This window comes from Rhinoderma darwinii, chromosome 4 (genome assembly GCF_050947455.1).
Source record: "Rhinoderma darwinii isolate aRhiDar2 chromosome 4, aRhiDar2.hap1, whole genome shotgun sequence".
NCBI lineage: Eukaryota > Metazoa > Chordata > Amphibia > Anura > Rhinodermatidae > Rhinoderma > Rhinoderma darwinii.
Window position 1 is genome coordinate 37,041,664 of NC_134690.1, and position 16,828 is coordinate 37,058,491.

The following is a 16,828-nucleotide window of genomic DNA, read 5'->3' on the forward strand; positions in this document are numbered from 1 at the left end:
GGCAGGCCCATAGAAGTCTATGGGGCTCCCGTAATTACAGGAGCATTGCTAGGCGACGTCAGGGGATAGTCACTGTCCAGGGTGCTGAAAGAGTTAAACGATGGGCAGTAACTCTTTCAGCACCCTGGACAGAAACTACCAATCACAATATAGATCAACCTGTAAAAAAAAAAGACGTTCATACCCAGAACTCCCTGCTTCTTCCTCCAGTCCGGCCTCCTGGGATGACGTTTCAGCCCATGTGACCGCTGCAGCCAATCACAGGCAGCAGCGGTCTCATGGACTGCCGCGTCATCCAGGGAGGTCGGGCTGGATGTTGAAAGAGGGACGCGTCACCAAGACAACGGCCAGGTAAGTATGAATTTCTTTGACTTTTACCACTGAAAGGGCTGCCCCTTCTCTTTATCCTGCACTGATAGAGAGAAGGGGCTGCCGATTAGTGCAGTGAAATTTTGCAGCGAAAATGTGCCCGTAAATACGGGTGGAATACTGGTGACACCGGACCCGTATTTACGGGCACGGGTCCGTAAATACTGGTGCAATACGGGTCGAATATGTGTGACCAAGGACCCGTATTTACGCCAGTATTTACGGGAGGAAAAAAATACGGTCGTGTGCATGAGGCCTCACTCAAATAAATATAGCAAAAGACCTGTGGGGTCAAGATGTTAACTTTACCCTTAGATAAAGTCATTGAGGGGTGTAGTTTCCAAAACGGGGTCACTTTTGTGCAGTTTCCACTGTTCTGTCACCACAAGACCTCTTCATACCTGACATGGTGCCTAAAATATATTCTAATAAAATGGAGGCCCCAAAATCCTTTAGGTGCTCCTTTGCTTCTGAGGCCGATGTTTCAGTCCATTAGGACACTAGGGCCACATGTGGGATATTTCTAAAAACTGCAGAATCTGGGCAATAAAAATTGAGTTGTGTTTCTCTGGGTAAAAAGAGGCCTCATGCCCACTTCAGTTATTTTATTCAGGGTGCTATCTGTTTTTTCTTTAGAGATAGCACACTGACACATTCCTTTCTATGGGGTCACGCACACTTCCGTTGTTTTAACAGTTCCGTGCGTCCGTTCCGTCAAAAGTAGAACATGCCCTACTTTTGTCTGTTGTTCAGTGTCCATCTCACCTATTGAAGCCTATCGGCATCCGTGTGCCTTCAGTTTTTCACGGATCCGTTGCCAAGTAACAGCAGAGCGTGCCAAAGTTCCCTGCATTCAACACACAAGATGGATTTAAACGGACCGTTTAAAACGGAAGATAAATGCAAGCACAACATCCGTTTAAAATGGAACAACGGAACGGATGCAGAGTGACAACGGTAACCACACGGATGTCACAACGGACACACGGATGAGTTTTTAAACGGATGTGAAAACGGTAAAGGATGTGTGCATGAGGCCTTATGGCTTTTTTTGCCCGTGGCCATTGAGCGCCCTGCAGAGGTAAACTTTGTGGTTGTAGTGGTAGTGGCTGCACCTGTGGCATTGCCTGTGGCTGTCTTGTTATCACAACAGGAGGTCTGCTCGGAGCTGGTACCTCAATGGGTCTGCGGCTGGGTGGGATGGCATTTGGCCGTGGGAATTCAAATTCAGTGGTGACGTTTGTAGATCCACCTGCTTAATGGCTGTCATCCCTGCTGCTCTCTCCTGTTATTCTGGAGGGCTCCGCAGGGATGGGTTTTAGTGGAGAGTGGCTTCTTTCTCTGCTCTCTTCTTGTTCCCTGCGCCATGGTGTGGAGTAGCTCTGGCCCGCCTCTCTCTCCTCGCAGTGACAGCAGTTGCGTGTCTTTGATGTCCATCACTGGTGGAAGTTCTTCCCTGTTCTCTTTGGGGTGACCTTAATCGTTGGACAATTATGGCCTGACCTATAAAGAGATTATAAGTTATAATAATTTGACAAATTTTTCTCAAATACTTTTGGCGCATAGGGATGGACCCTGCATGTGTTATGGGGCTTGGGGAAAGGGTAACCCTAGCATAGATTAGTTCAACTACGGGCTGAGTAAACCTGCTCAGTATAGACAACTGCCATGTCCACAGCCGCGGGCCATCAGGTTCACTCACCTCCTGACGGCCGCAGCCATGGGTCTGCGAGTGCTGGCCCCAGTCTCCTCCTCAGGAGACGCCAGCGCTCACTTCCGCTCACCTTGGCCGGGTCCCAAGCTCATGAGTGCCCTGGACTATAAGAAGGGCCCAGCCTCTTGCTCCTATGCCTGAGCGTTGTTTGTCGTATCCTAGTTTGTCTAAGCAAATGGTCTCCTAGTGTTTTCCAGTTCCCAGTGTTCCCTATTCCTGTATCCTGTATCCCGTGCTATCCTGGTCAAATGCCGTGCTGTGCTGTAGTCGTGCTGTGCCGTACTCCACGCCTGTCCTACTACTACACGCATGACGTCTGCCTGCTGCCTAATCCCAGCCAAGCCTGTCTTACTACTGTCCGAGCTGCCACAGGTGCCCTATACAAACTATAGACTGTGACCTGTGCCCTGTTGGCCAGCTGCCATACCGCCAAGGTGGTACGGCCCAGTGGGTCCACGAACCCTATGTGAAAGTACGCTTAGGCCATGGACCCCGCTGGTCGATCCAAGACCAAGATGACGTCACAAGAGATGCGGACGGATATGCTAGACCTCCGGTCTCGACAGGACCAACTCCTTCAGGCCTTGAACATTCTCGTACGTCGGCAGGAAGCACAAGCTGCCGTTCCTCCTACTACACCTCCTGGCAGTGTTGATCCTCATTTTTCTTTGCCACTTCCTGACCGCTATGATGGAGACGCAGGTACCTGTCGTGGATTTTTAAACCAGTGCCAGATTCACTTCAGCCTGTATTCAAGGGCATTTTCGTCTGATGGCGCAAGGGTGACTTTCATCATCTCTCTTCTTACTGGCAAGGCCCTTGCATGGGCGAACCCTATCTGGGAGAGACAAGGACCAGAGACCCGTTACTTCCAGGGGTTCCTCCAGACATTTTGCACGGTGTTTGAGGAGCCTGGACGAGTCCCCTCTGCAGAGGATTCCTTGCTGAACCTACGCCAAGGAGACATCTCTGTGGGCGAGTACGCTATCCACTTCCGCACCCTGGTGGGAGAACTGTTGTGGAACAATGAGGCCCTGGTGGCTAAATTCTGGTATGGACTGTCTCCTGTGACCTCATCCTTCTGGCCGCCCTGATTGATAGAAGGCTCTGAGAACGTCTCCAAGAGGTTCGTCGGGAGGGAGGTCTTCCTAGTTTGGTTCCTACCTTGCAGCAACCCCTGCTGTCCTCTGATACCGATCCTCCTAAGGAGTCTGTGAGGATAGACCAGTGTAAGCTGTCTACCCAGGAGAGACAACGCAGACGCACTTCGGGACTCTGTCTTTTTTGCGGCCTCGGAGGCCATCTTGTGCATCTGTGTCCCCAAAAGCCCCAAAGCCTAGGGTTGGTAAGATAATCTTGGGCAAAGAGGGACTCCCGTCTAAATTGTCCATACCCGTGGCCATAGTGTCCGGTGAGAAAACGCATCAGGTCTCTGCATATCTGGACTCTGGATCCGCTTCTTATTTCATTTGTAGAGACCTGGTGGACCTTCTTCAATTACTCACTACCCCTCTGGAGAGACCGTTGATAGTTGCATCAGTAAATGGACTACCTCTGCCAGACCCAGTTATAGCTGTTACCAAGTCACTGAGGCTCCAAGTGGGAGCTCTCCACTCCGAACTCCTATCATTCTATGTCCTATCCTAGGTCGTTAATCCCTTGCTGCTGGGCCTGCCTTGGCTCCGACTACATGCTCCAATCCCGGACTGGAACTCTGGAGAGGTTCTCCAGTGGGGTACCGAGTGTCACAGCTGTTGCCTGGTGCAAATTCGTTCGGCTCAGCTTCCTCTGCCTCGGTCATTGGCAGGATGCTGCATTATGCTGCATTTTCGGACTTCTTCAAGCAAAAGGGAGGCGGAGATGCTGCCCCCACACCTGGTGTATGACAGTCCTATCGAGCTGATTCCTGGTGCATCCCTTCCCCGTGGTAGGGTATATCCTCTCTTCTTGCCAGAGACTCTGTCCATGTCCGCTTATGTTAAAGAGAACTTGGAGAGGGACTTCATACGGAAGTCTTCCTCCCCTGCAGGAGCCGGGTTCTTCTTCATCAAAAAGAAGGATGACGTCCTTGTATTGACTATCGGGGTCTCAACCAGATCACTGTAAAAAATAATTATCCGTTGCTACTGATCTCAGAACTGTTCGATCATATACGTGGTGCCAAGATTTTTTCCAAACTAGACCTGCGTGGGGCTTACAACCTAATACGGATTCGCCGGGGTGACAAATGGAAGACTGCATTTAATACCGGTGATGGTCACTATGAATATCTAGTAATGCCCTTCGGCCTGTGTAATGCTCCCGCGGTCTTCAAGGAGCTTGTTAATGACATCTTCCGTGACCTCCTCTATGTTTGTGTTGGGGTCTATCTTGATGACATCTTGATTTTTTTCTCCAGATCCTATGATGCGTCAGAGACATGTCCGTCAAGTTTTGCTGCGGTTATAGGAGGAATCGTTTGTACGCCAAGTTGGAGAAGTGCGTGTTTGAAAAAGATGCTCTACCCTTCCTGGGCTACATTGTCTCGAATAGCGGTCTCAGGATGGATGCTGAGAAGGTAAAGTCTGTCCTGGAATGGCCACGCCCTCAAGGCTTGAGGGCCATACAGTGCTTTCTGGGTTTTGCCAATTTTTACAGACAGTTCATCCCAAACTTCTCCTCACTGACTTCTCCTATCTCTAAACTCACCAAGGAGGGCATGAACGCCAAGGTGTGGACTCCTGAGACAGAGTCCGCATTCAAAAGCCTGAAGAGTGCCTTCACGTCAGCCTCTATCCTCCATCATCCAGATGTTTCTCTACAGTTCTCGTTGGAGGTGGACGCATCCTCTGTCGGTGCTGGTGCACTCCTATTCCAGAGAGGTTCCAAAGGCAAGTCTATGGTATGTGGATATTTCTCTGAGGTCTTCTCTTCTGCAGAACGCAACTACTCGATTGGGGATCGGGAGTTACTGGCCATCAAATTGGCGTATTGTGTAGCGGGACGGCAGCCGGCCAAACAGGTATGGTGTAAAGTCTATAGTCCAGAAAAGGGTACCTGAGGTGATGTAGACAGCAGCAAGGCAGGCTCGGCTGGGACTAGGTAGGAGGCGGACGTCAGGCGAGGTGAAGCAGGTCAGACGTGGATACAGCACGGCACGACTTTGGCACAGCACAGTGCTAAACCAGGAAGGTATCAAATGCTAGGAACAGGTACTGGTACGGGAACATTAACGGGAACAGGTACAGGTAAAACACTAGGAGGCAATTACATAGACAAACTAGGGAACAACAACAATGCTCAGGTGTAGAACTAGGGGTCTGGACCCCTCTTATAGTCCAGGGTACTCACGGGTCAAAGTTCATTACAAGTTCCGGTGCGCACGCTGCCCCTTTAAGAGCGGACACGCGCACCCTCCGGGATCCGGCTGGGGTGAGTGGACGCGAGCGCTGGCGTCTCCTGAAGAGGCTGGGGCCAGCTCTTGCCGACTTGTGGCTGTTGCTGTCAGGTGGGGGTTGGAGCTGACAGCCCGCAGCCACGGACATTACAGTGTCCCCTCTCTTACTCTTCTTGGAACCAGAGCGAGAGAGAGACTTTTTCAGAAGAGTAGGGGCATTGAGATTCTCCTCTGGCTCCCAGGACCTCTCTTCAGGACCAAACCCCCTCCAATCCACCAAATAAAAAGTTTTTCCTCGCACTCTCTTGGTGTCCAAGATCTCCTTGACGTCAAAGGTGTCCGAAGGGCCGCTGGAGGCAACCGCAGGGCTGGGAGTCTTGGAATAGCGGTTCAGGACCACCGGTTTCAGGAGGGAGACACAAAAGGAGTTGGGAATCCTGAGGGTTGGAGGCAGCTGAAGCTTGTAGGCGACAGGGTTGATCTGTTGCAGGATCTCAAATGGTTCGAGGAACCTGGGAGCGAATTTGCAGGACGGCATCCTTAGCCGGATATTCTTCGAGGACAACCAGACTCTCGTACCTGAAAGAAACTGAGGAGGAGCCCGTCTTCTAGTATCTGCCTTTTTCTTCATGCGATCCACCGCCAGCAGAATAGAAGATCGGGTCTATGGCCATATTTGCAGAAAGTCCTTGAAGGTCGAGTCAGCTGCAGGCACCTGAGACATAGTAGAAACAGGAAGAGGTATTCGAGGATGTTGGCCGTAGACTATGAAGAATGGGCTGGAGGTGGTGGACTCACTAGTATGGTTATTATAAGAAAATTCTGCCCACGGAAGCAGCTGCACCCAGTCATGATGTCGTCTGGAAATGAAGTACCGCAGATAGTTCTCCATAATTTGGTTAATCCTCTCAACTTGCCCATTGGACTGGGGATGATAGGCCGAGGAGAAGTCCAGCTTTACACCAAGGAGACCGCAGAGTGCTCTCCAAAACTTTGAAGTGAACTGGACCCCTCGATCCGAAACAATATGCAAGGGCAAGCCGTGCAGACGGAAGAGGTGTTGTATGAAGAGGTCAGCCAGTCGAGCAGCAGAAGGCAGGCCAGTCAGGGGAACAAAATTAGCCATTTTAGAGAATCGATCCACCACCACCCAGATCACACTGCAGCCTGCAGAGAGAGGAAGATCCGTGACAAAGTCCATTGCAACATGCAGCAAGGGGGCATCAGGCACAGGTAGTGGTTGGAGCAGTCCAGCTGGTCTGGAGTGGGCAATTTTATTAGCTGCGCATACCAGGCATAAGGAGACGAAGTCCCTGACGTCTTTGGGCAGCGTGGGCCACCAGAACTGACGTGCGATTAGGTCTTGGGTCTTACGAGTCCCCGCGTGATCTGCCAGCTTGGAGCTGTGACCCCAGTGAAGGACTCTTCCTCTGTCAGCCAAACGTACAAAAGTTCTTCCTGGAGGAATGTCTCTAACCTGCAGAGGATTCACAGAGAAGATGCAGGAAGGATAAATAATATTCTGTGGAGACTCCACAGTGTCCTCTGTTTCGAAAGACCTAGACAAGGCATCGACCCACACATTCTTATCGGCAGGTTGGTAGTGGAGTTCGAACCGGAATCGAGCAGAGAATAACCACCACCTGGCTTGTCAAGGATTCAACCGTTGAGCCGTCTGTAAATAGGTCAGATTCTTGTGATCCGTGAAGACGAGGATAGGATGGACTGCGTCTTCCAGTAGGTGTCTCCACTCCTGCAGGGCCAGCTTAATGGCCAGTAACTCCCGATCCCCAAACGAGTAGTTGCGCTCTGCGGAAGAAAACAGTTTGGAATAGTAGCCACATACCACAGTCTTGCCTTTAGAACCTCTCTGGAACAACAGTGCGCCAGCCCCAACAGAGGAAGCGTCCACCTCTAAAGAAAACTGTAGGGACACATCAGAATGGTGAAGAATAGAGGCTGACGTGAAGGCTTTTTTCAAGGTCTCAAATGTGGCTTCAGCCCCTAGAGTCCACATTTTGGCTTTCATACCCTTCTTTGTGAGAGAAGAGATGGGAGCTGTCAATGACGAGAAGTTGGAAATGAACAGCCAATAGAAGTTGGCGAATCCCAGGAAGCGTTGTATGGCCCTTAAGCCTTGAGGGCGTGGCCACTCCAGAACAGCCTTTACTTTCTGAGGGTCCATTTTGAGGACCTGATCGGAGATTATGTAGCCCAGGAAGGGGAGGGATTTTTTTTTCAAACATACACTTCTCCAGCTTGGCATAAAGATGATTCTCCCTTAAACTAAGCAACACCTGGCAGACATGACTCTGATGAGTTACAGGATCTGGGGGAAAAAATCAAAATGTCATTAAGGTAGACTACAACACAAACATAGAGGAGGTCACGGAAAATGTCATTCACAAACTCCTGGAACACCGCGGGGGCGTTACACAGGCCGAAGGGCATCACTAGGTATTCATAGTGCCCATCACGAGTATTAAATGCGGTCTTCCACTCGTCACCCTGACGAATCCGAATCAGGTTGTAGGCCCCACATAAGTCCAGGTTAAAGAAAAAAATTGCCCCCCCCGTATGCGATCGAACAGTTCCGAAATTAAAGGCAAATGGTACCTGTTCTTCACCGTGATCGGATTGACACCTCGATAGTCAATGCAGGGACGGAGGGATCCATCCTTCTTCTTGACAAAGAAGAACCCGGCTCCGGCCGGGGATGAGGATTTACGAATGAAGCCCCTCTCCAGATTCTCCTTAATATAGATCAACATAGACTGAGTCTCTGGCAGGGAGAGAGGGTATACTCTACCGCGAGGAGGGAATGAATCAGGATTCAAGTCAATCGGACAATCATAGGCACAATGAGATGGCAAGGTGTCTGCTTCCTTCTTGTTAAAGACATCAGCATACTGGGAGAAACATGGAGGCAACCCTGCCAAAGACTGATGCAGAGATGGCTGCGGTGGATGGATGTGACCCAGACAGCGGTCGAGACACTTGGGACCCCACTGGAGAACCTCTCCGGAGTTCCAATCCAGGACTGGGGCGTGCAAACTGAGCCAAGGTAAGCCCAGCAGCACGGGGTTGATGGCCTTGGGCAGAACAAACAGGGAGAGAAGCTCAGTGTTAAGAGCTCCCACTTGAAGTCTCAATGGCTTGGTCACTGAAAAAACTGGGTCGGGTAAAGGCAGTCCATCATCCGAGGCGACAATCAATGGCGTTTCCAGGCAGACAGTAGACAACTGGAGAAGATCCACAAGGTCTTGACGTATGAAATTAGCTGCAGAGCCCGAGTCCAGGTAGGCAGAAACCGGATGGAGCCTCTTGACAGGGATGATGGTCACGGACATAGACGCACGACATGGCCAGCGAGGCCGCAATACAGACAGAGACCAGAGGTGCGCCTGCGCTGTTTCTCTTGTATAGACAAAGGTATGGCTGTCCTCCAGGAATATTCGACTGAGGGTGCCATCATACAAATTTGTTTCCAGGTTCCTTGGACCTGTAATGACGGGCAGACAGGTGAGCCCTAATCTACCCGCCACTCAGTCGCTGCCTACTTGCAACGGCCCATCCTAGACGACGGCGTACAACTGGGCGACGGTCCCTACGCTCAATAATTGCATGACAGACAAACAGACAAGGGTACACAGAAGCTAAGGGAAATGGAGCAGTTGCCCACGGCAACACAGTGACCAACAAGAGTAGTGAACGAGCCGAGTCAAACCAGGAGTGTACGAGGTACAAATCGCAGAGCAGGAGCGTAGTCAGTAAAGCCAGGGTCAAAATGAAGCAAGGACAATAATCAAAGCAGGAGCAGAAGAGCCAGGAAACAGGAAAGAATCACAGGCACTGGAGGAGCAGGAAATGCAGGTATAAATAGACAGAGGGCGGGAGCTAGCTCCGTCTGGCCAGGCTGTGATAGGCTCTCCCACTCCTCAGCCTCCCAGCCTGACTGGTAGAAGATCGTGTCACTCTCTCAGACCTAGGAGCAGGTGCAGACTGATTACCCACGGGTGCCGACACAGAAGCTGTGTCTGGCAGATCCTTTACAGTACCCCCCCCCCTTTTAAGAGGGGCCACTGGACCCTTTCTAGGTGGACCTGGCTTATTGGGGAAGCGAAGATGGAACCTCCTGAGCAATACCCCAGCGTGAACATCCCGGGCGAGTACCCAAGTCCTCTCCTCAGGCCCGTATCCTCTCCAATGGACCAGGTACTGGAGGGAGCCTTGGACCATCCTGCTGTCCACAATCTTGGCCACCTCGAATTCTACCCCTTCAGGGGTGAGAACAGGGACCGGAGGTCTCCTCGATGGAGCCAAGGACGGGGAGCAGCGTTTAAGGAGGGAGGCATGAAACACGTCGTGTACTCAAAAAGACGTGGATAACTCCAGTCGGAAGGAGACAGGGTTAAGGACTTCAATGACCTTGTACGGCCCTATATATCGGGGAGCAAATTTTTTGGACGGGACTTTAAGGCGCAAATTTTTAGAAGATAGCCACACCAGATGCCCGACCACAAACAAGGGGTTAGCAGAACGTCTTCTATCTGCCTGAGTCTTTTGTATGCTCTGGGACGCCTCTAGGTTCTTCTGAACCTAGGCCCAGACTGTGCACAGTTCCTGATGAACGACATCTACCTCGGGATTGTTGGAACTACCAGGTGAGACGGAGGAGAACCGTGGATTAAACCCAAAATTACAGAAAAAGGGGGAGACCCCTGACGAGTTACTGACCCGGTTATTAAGGGAAAATTCGGCGAGGGGAATGAAGGACACCCAATCATATTGACAGTCAGAGATAAAACACCTTAAATATTGTTCTAGAGACTGATTAGTCCTTTCAGTTTGGCCATTAGTTTCAGGATGGAAGTCCGAGGAGAAGGACAGATCAATCTCCAACTTTTTACAGAAGGCTCTCCAAAACAATGAAACAAATTGTACCCCTCTGTCAGAAACAATATTGTCAGGAACCCCATGGAGACGCAGGATGTGTTTGACAAACAAGGTAGCTAACGTCTTAGAATTGGGTAGTTTCTTGAGGGGCACAAAGTGGCACATCTTACTGAAACGGTCTACTACAACCCACACCACCGACATGCCTTGAGATGGAGGCAAATCAGTGATAAAATCCATGGAGATATGGGACCAAGGTCTCTGGGGAATGGGCAAAGAACATAGTAAGCCCGCTGGTCGGGACCTGGGAGTCTAGGCCTTAACGTCTTTAAGCAACCCAGGCCACCAATAGTTTCTGGCAATGAGATGCTTGGTACCCAGGATGCCTGGATGGCCAGATAGATTAGAGTCATGATTTTCCCTGAGTACCCTTAGCCGGAATTCCAGGGGAACAAACAGCTTGTTCTCAGGAAGGTTCCCAGGAGCTGAAACTTGATCAGCCGCAATTTCGGAGACTAAGTCAGAATCAACAGAGGAAATGATTATAACTGGAGGCAAAACACAAGCAGGATCTTCCTCTGAAGGAGGGCTGGCCAGGAAGCTACGCGACAGTGCATCAGCCTTAATATTTTTAGACCCAGCCCTATAGGTGACCAAAAAGTTGAATCTAGTAAAAAATAACGCCCATCGAGCTTGTCTCGGGTTTAGCCTCCGGGCAGATTCTAGGAAAACCAGATTCTTGTGGTCGGTAAGGACCGTTACCTGGTGCCTAGCCCCCTCCAGGAAGTGGCACCACTCTTCAAATGCCCATTTAATGGCTAAGAGTTTGCGGTTGCCAATATCATAGTTACTCTCAGTGGGCGAGAACTTCCTGGAGAAGTAGGCACAGGGACGGAGATGGGTGAGGGACCTGGTACCCTGGGACAAGACAGCACCCACTCCCACCTCGGAGGCGTCAACCTCCACGATGAATGGCTCCATTTGGTTAGGCTGAATCAGCACAGGGGCCGAGATAAAGCACTTCTTAAGGACCTCAAAAGCCTGGACCGCCTCTGGAGGCCAGTGGAGGAGGTCAGCACCTTTGCGAGTAAGATCCGTAAGAGGCTTAGCGATGACCGAGAAGTTAGCAATAAATCTCCTGTAATAATTAGCGAACCCCAAGAAGCACTGTAACGCCTTCAGGGAGGCAGGTTGGACCCATTCCGCCACAGCCTGGACCTTGGCGGGGTCCATGCGGAAATTCATGAGGAGTGAGGATTTGACCCCAAAATGGTATCTCCTGCACCCCAAACACACATTTTTCGGTCTTCGCAAACAGTTTGTTTTCCCGAAGGACCTGGAGCACCTTCCTGACATGCTCAATGTGGGAGGACCAGTCCTTGGAAAACACAAGTATATCATCAAGGTACACTACAAGAAATACCCCCAGGTAATCTCTTAAAATCTCATTTCTGAAGTTCTGGAAGACCGCGGGAGCATTACACAACCCAAAGGGCATGACGAGGTATTCAAAATGACCTTCGGGCGTGTTAAACGCAGTCTTCCACTCATCCCCCTCTTTGATGCGGATAAGGTTATACGTCCCCCCGTAGATCAAACTTAGAGAACCATTGGGCCCCCTGAACCTGATTAAAGAGATCAGGAATCAAAGGAAGGGGATACTGGTTCCTTACAGTGACCTTATTCAAGTTACGGTGGGTCAATGCATGGCCTAAGACCACCATCCTTCTTCCCTACAAAGAAGAAGCCAGCACCTACCGGAGAAGTAGAGGGGCGAATGTAACCCTTGGCCAGGCATTCCTGGATATACTCTCTCATGGCTTCACGTTCGGGACAAGAGAGATTAAATATCCTTCCCTTAGGGAGCTTAGCTCCTGGTACCAAATCGATAGCGCAATCGTATTATCTATGAGGAGGTAACACTTCGGAGGCCTCCTTAGAGAAAACATCAGCGAAGTCCTGAACAAACTCAGTTAGCGTGTTCACCTCCTCAGGGGGAGAAATAGAGTTAACAGAAAGACATGACATAAGACATTCATTACCCCATTTGGTGAGTTCCCCAGTATTCCAATCAAACGTGGGATTATGCAACTGCAACCAGGGAAGGCCTAAAACCAGATCAGACGATAATCCCTGCATCACCCGTACAGAGCACTGCTCCAAATGCATGGAGCCAACCAGGAGTTCAAAAACAGGAGTATGCTGAGTAAAATAACCATTAGCAAGGGGAGTTGAGTCGATTCCTACTACAGGGATAGGATAAGGTAAATCAATACAAGGCATCTTTAGAGACATAGCAAATTCCACAGACATGATATTAGCAGATGAGCCAGAATCCACGAAAGCACTGCCCGTGGCAGACCGGCCAGCAAACGAGACCTGAAAGGGAAGCAAAATTTTATTGCGTTTCACATTAACGGGAAATACCTGTGCGCCCAAGTGACCTCCCCGATGATCACTTAGGCGCGGAAGTTTTCCGGCTGCTTATTCTAAACGCCTAGGACAGGTGTTCACTTGATGCTTGTCATCCCCACAATAGAAGCAGAGACCATTCTTCCTGCGGAACTCTCTACGTTGTTGGGGGGACACGGATGCCCCGAGTTACATAGGTACCTCCGAGTCTTCCGTGGAAGAATGAAGCAACGGAACCTCGGGAGGCATCATGGGGGAGTCAGAGGAGAAAACACATAAACGTTCACGTTGTCATTCCCTGAGACGTCGGTCAAGTCGTACCGCTAAAACCATAACCTGGTCTAGGGAGTCAGAAGAGGGATAGCTAAAAAGTAGGTCTTTCAGAGCGTTCGACAGACCCAACCTAAACTGGCACCTTAAGGCAGGGTCATTCCACCGAGAAGCTACGCACCACTTCCTAAAGTCAGAGCAATACTCCTCAACAGGTCTCTTACCCTGACGTAAGGTCACCAGCTGACTCTCGGCAAAGGCAGTCCTGTCAGTCTCGTCATAAATGAGTCCGAGAGCAGAAAAGAAAAGATCAACGGAGGAAAGTTCAGGGGCGTCAGGAGCCAAGGAGAAGGCCCATTCTTGGGGCCCTTCCTGGAGCGGGGACATAATTATACCCACCCGCTGGCTCTCAGAACCTGAGGAGTGGGGCTTTAGTTGAAAATAGAGCCTACAACTCTCCCAAAAGGAGAGAAAAGTCTTCCGGTCCCCTGAGAACCGGCCAGGCAACTTGAGGTGGGGTTCAAGAGGTGAGGTGAGGGGCACTACCATGGTAGCATCAGGCTGGTTGACCCTCTGAGCCAGGGCCTGGACCTGTAGGGAGAGACCCTGCATTTGCTGAACCAGGGTCTCAAGGGGGTCCATAGTGGTGTGAGGGACCAGGGTAGAGTAGGTATATAGGCTTGTGATTATGTAATGACAGGGATAGGGAAACAGACAAGTGAGCCCTAATCTACCCGCCACTCAGTTCCTGCCTACTTGCAACGACCCGCCCTAGGCGACGGAGTACAACTGGGCGACGGTCCCTACACTCAGTAAGTGCACGACAGACAACAAAACAAAGAAACACAGAACAAAGGGAAGCGGGGCAGTTGCCCACGGCAACACCGTGAGCAACAAGAGTAGTAAACGAGCCGAGTCAAACCAGGAGAGTACGAGGTGCCAGACGCAGAGCAGGAGAGTAGTGAACAAGTCGAGTCAAACCAGGAGTGTACGAGGTACCAAACGCAGAGCAGAAGAGTAGTCAGTAAGCCAGGGTCAATACGAAGCAGGGACAAGTAGTTCAAGAAGCTGCAGCAGGGCCAGGAAACCAACAGAGAAGAATCACAAGCAAAGGAGGAACAGGAAAGGCAGGTATAAATAGACAGAGGGCGGGAGCTAGCTCCGTCTGGCCAGGCTGTGATAGGCTCTCCCACTCCTAAGCCTGCCATCCTGAGTGGTGGAAGATGGAGTCAGTCTCACAGACATAGAAGCAGGTGCAGACTGATTACCTATGGGCGTGGATACAGAAGCTGTGCATGGCAGATCCTTAACACCTGTAAGTGCTATTATTAACTGCTAGATCTGCACAGGTCACCTGTAAGTGTTATTATTATCTGCTAGATACGCATCGGTCACCTGTAAGTGTTATTATTATCTGCTAGATCTTCCGTCGCCTGTAAGTGTTATTATTATCTGCTAGATCTGTTCTGGTCACCTGTGTTAATGTTATCTGCTATATCTTCCCCAGTCATCTGTAAGTGTTATTATCTCCTAGATCTGCCCAGTCAACTGTAAGTGTTAATATTATCTGCTAGAGACGCATCGGTCACCTGTGTGTTATTATCTGCTAGATCTGCCCTGTCACATGTAAGTGCTATTATTATCTGCTAAATATGCCCTGGTCACCTGTAAGTGTTAATGTTATCTGCTATATCTTCCCCAGTCACCTGTAAGTGTTATTATTATCTGCTAGATCTGCCCGGTCACCTGTAAGTGTTAATATTATCTGCTATATCTTCCCCAGTAACCTGTAAGCGTTATTATTATCTGCTAGATCTGTCCCTGTCACCTGTAAGTGTTGTTATTATTATCTGCTAGACCTGTCTCGTCACCTGTAAGTATTATCACCTGTTAGTTCTGCCCGGTCACCTGTGCTATTATTAAAAAGTGGAAGTGTCTAGTGGTAACAACAGCTCAGTCATGAAGCGGTAGAGCACGCAAACTTACAGAGCAAGGCTGCCAAATGCTTATCCTCTGTGGTCGAGCAGCTTGTTAAAGGGGGTGGTTCTTCGATAATCACAGAGGTTTGCAGCTTCAAGGAGTTTAATTTAACAACTGACATGAATACCAGAGCGGTCCTAAACCGTGCTACTATGGGTCTCTGAGGGGCTACCCTCTATTACACAGCTTTCCCTGCTATTCCCAGGGTCACTTTAAAAGAGGAATGCTCTGCACCTCTGTGGGTCACGGTGGCCGCTACACCACTACCTTCATGGATCCCGACTTCCTCTGCCGCTTATGTACAACGTGCACTTCCCGTACTGTTCACACAATACTCAGAGAATGGTCCCAAGCCACAGAGTGGCGCACACAGTTCTTAGTTGCAGTCTTTAGAAGGAGGTACAGTCCCTTTAAAGGCATGGTGTTGCCCTAAAAACATGTATTTTTTTTAAAAATTAAACATTTAGTGTGTGGGTGATTAAACATTGTTCAAATTTTTTTTTTTTTTTTTGGCACGAGCCATGTAATATTATAAATTATTTCTAATTTATAATACTACCCATTTTTGGCCACTAGATGGGGCTGTTCCCAAAATTGCAGCATTGCAACATTGGGTTAAAAGCCCTCGCTCTAGTGAGCTCTCAGCATCCCCCCCTCCTTTATCCTGGCTAGTGCCGGGATAAACGAGGGGTTTGAAAGGTTTAACCTGCTACACTGCGTGTCGCCATTTTTTGAGGTAACCCACAGTGTAGTAGGTTTACATATAGTAGTAAACACACACAAACACTAACATACATTGAAATCTCTTACCTGCTCCTGCCGCCGCGGCTCCCTCTGGCCCGTCCGCTCCGTTTGCTGCCGCTGTTCCATGTGCACAAGTCCGGAAGCCGCGACCGGAAGTAGTAATATTACAGTCCGGCCGCGACTTCCGGTCCACAGGAAAATGGCGCCGGACGGCGCCAATTTCGAATAGGACTGTGTGGGAGCGGCGCATGCGCAGTTCCCACACAGACGCCGTACACGGCAGTCAATGGGACGGGAGCCGTTCGCAGTCCCTATGGGACTGTGGCTGCCGTACTCCATGTCTGTGTGTGTCGTTAATCGACACACACAGAAATGGAACAAAAAATGGCAGCCCCCATAGGGAAGAAAAAGTGTAAAAATAAGAAAAAGTAAAACACAAACACACAAATGAATAAAAACGTTTTTATTAAAGCACTAACATCTTTAACATATAAAAAAAATTATTTGCCATGACACTGTTCCTTTAAGGACCTCTGCAGATGACTTCAGTGCAATAAAATAAAACGTCTTGACAATGGATAATTGAATGCATGGCAGGATACTATCTAACTATTGTCTGGCAGGAAAGGAAAGTTATAGGTCTCTAAGGCCTCACTTCCTCTCTCTGATAAATTGCAGGGTCTTTATCCAGTTCTTATGGCACAGTCCTCCACAGGGCAATGGCACTCAATCTGCCTGAACTTCTAGTCTAGGAAGCTCTTGGCTCTACAGAGTCTCGCTAGAACTGTCTCTACACGCGGTCACTGCCGCACATGTAGCTATGTTGGGCCTCTCATAGTTGCTGTGTTGAAGCAGACGATCTCGGTTCCGTGCTTGCAGCCCAGATACCGTCCCCAGCTTCACAGCGTCCTCCTCTCCCTTTCTTAGCGTTGGCTACTTCTTCTATGCTATTATGACCAATAATCTTTTCTTGGGAAGAGGGTGTCTCATCTCCCAGTTCACACCTAGGCTAGAGGCATGCTACTATTGCATCTAATATTGCATCATGCCCGACACACAACTTTGGC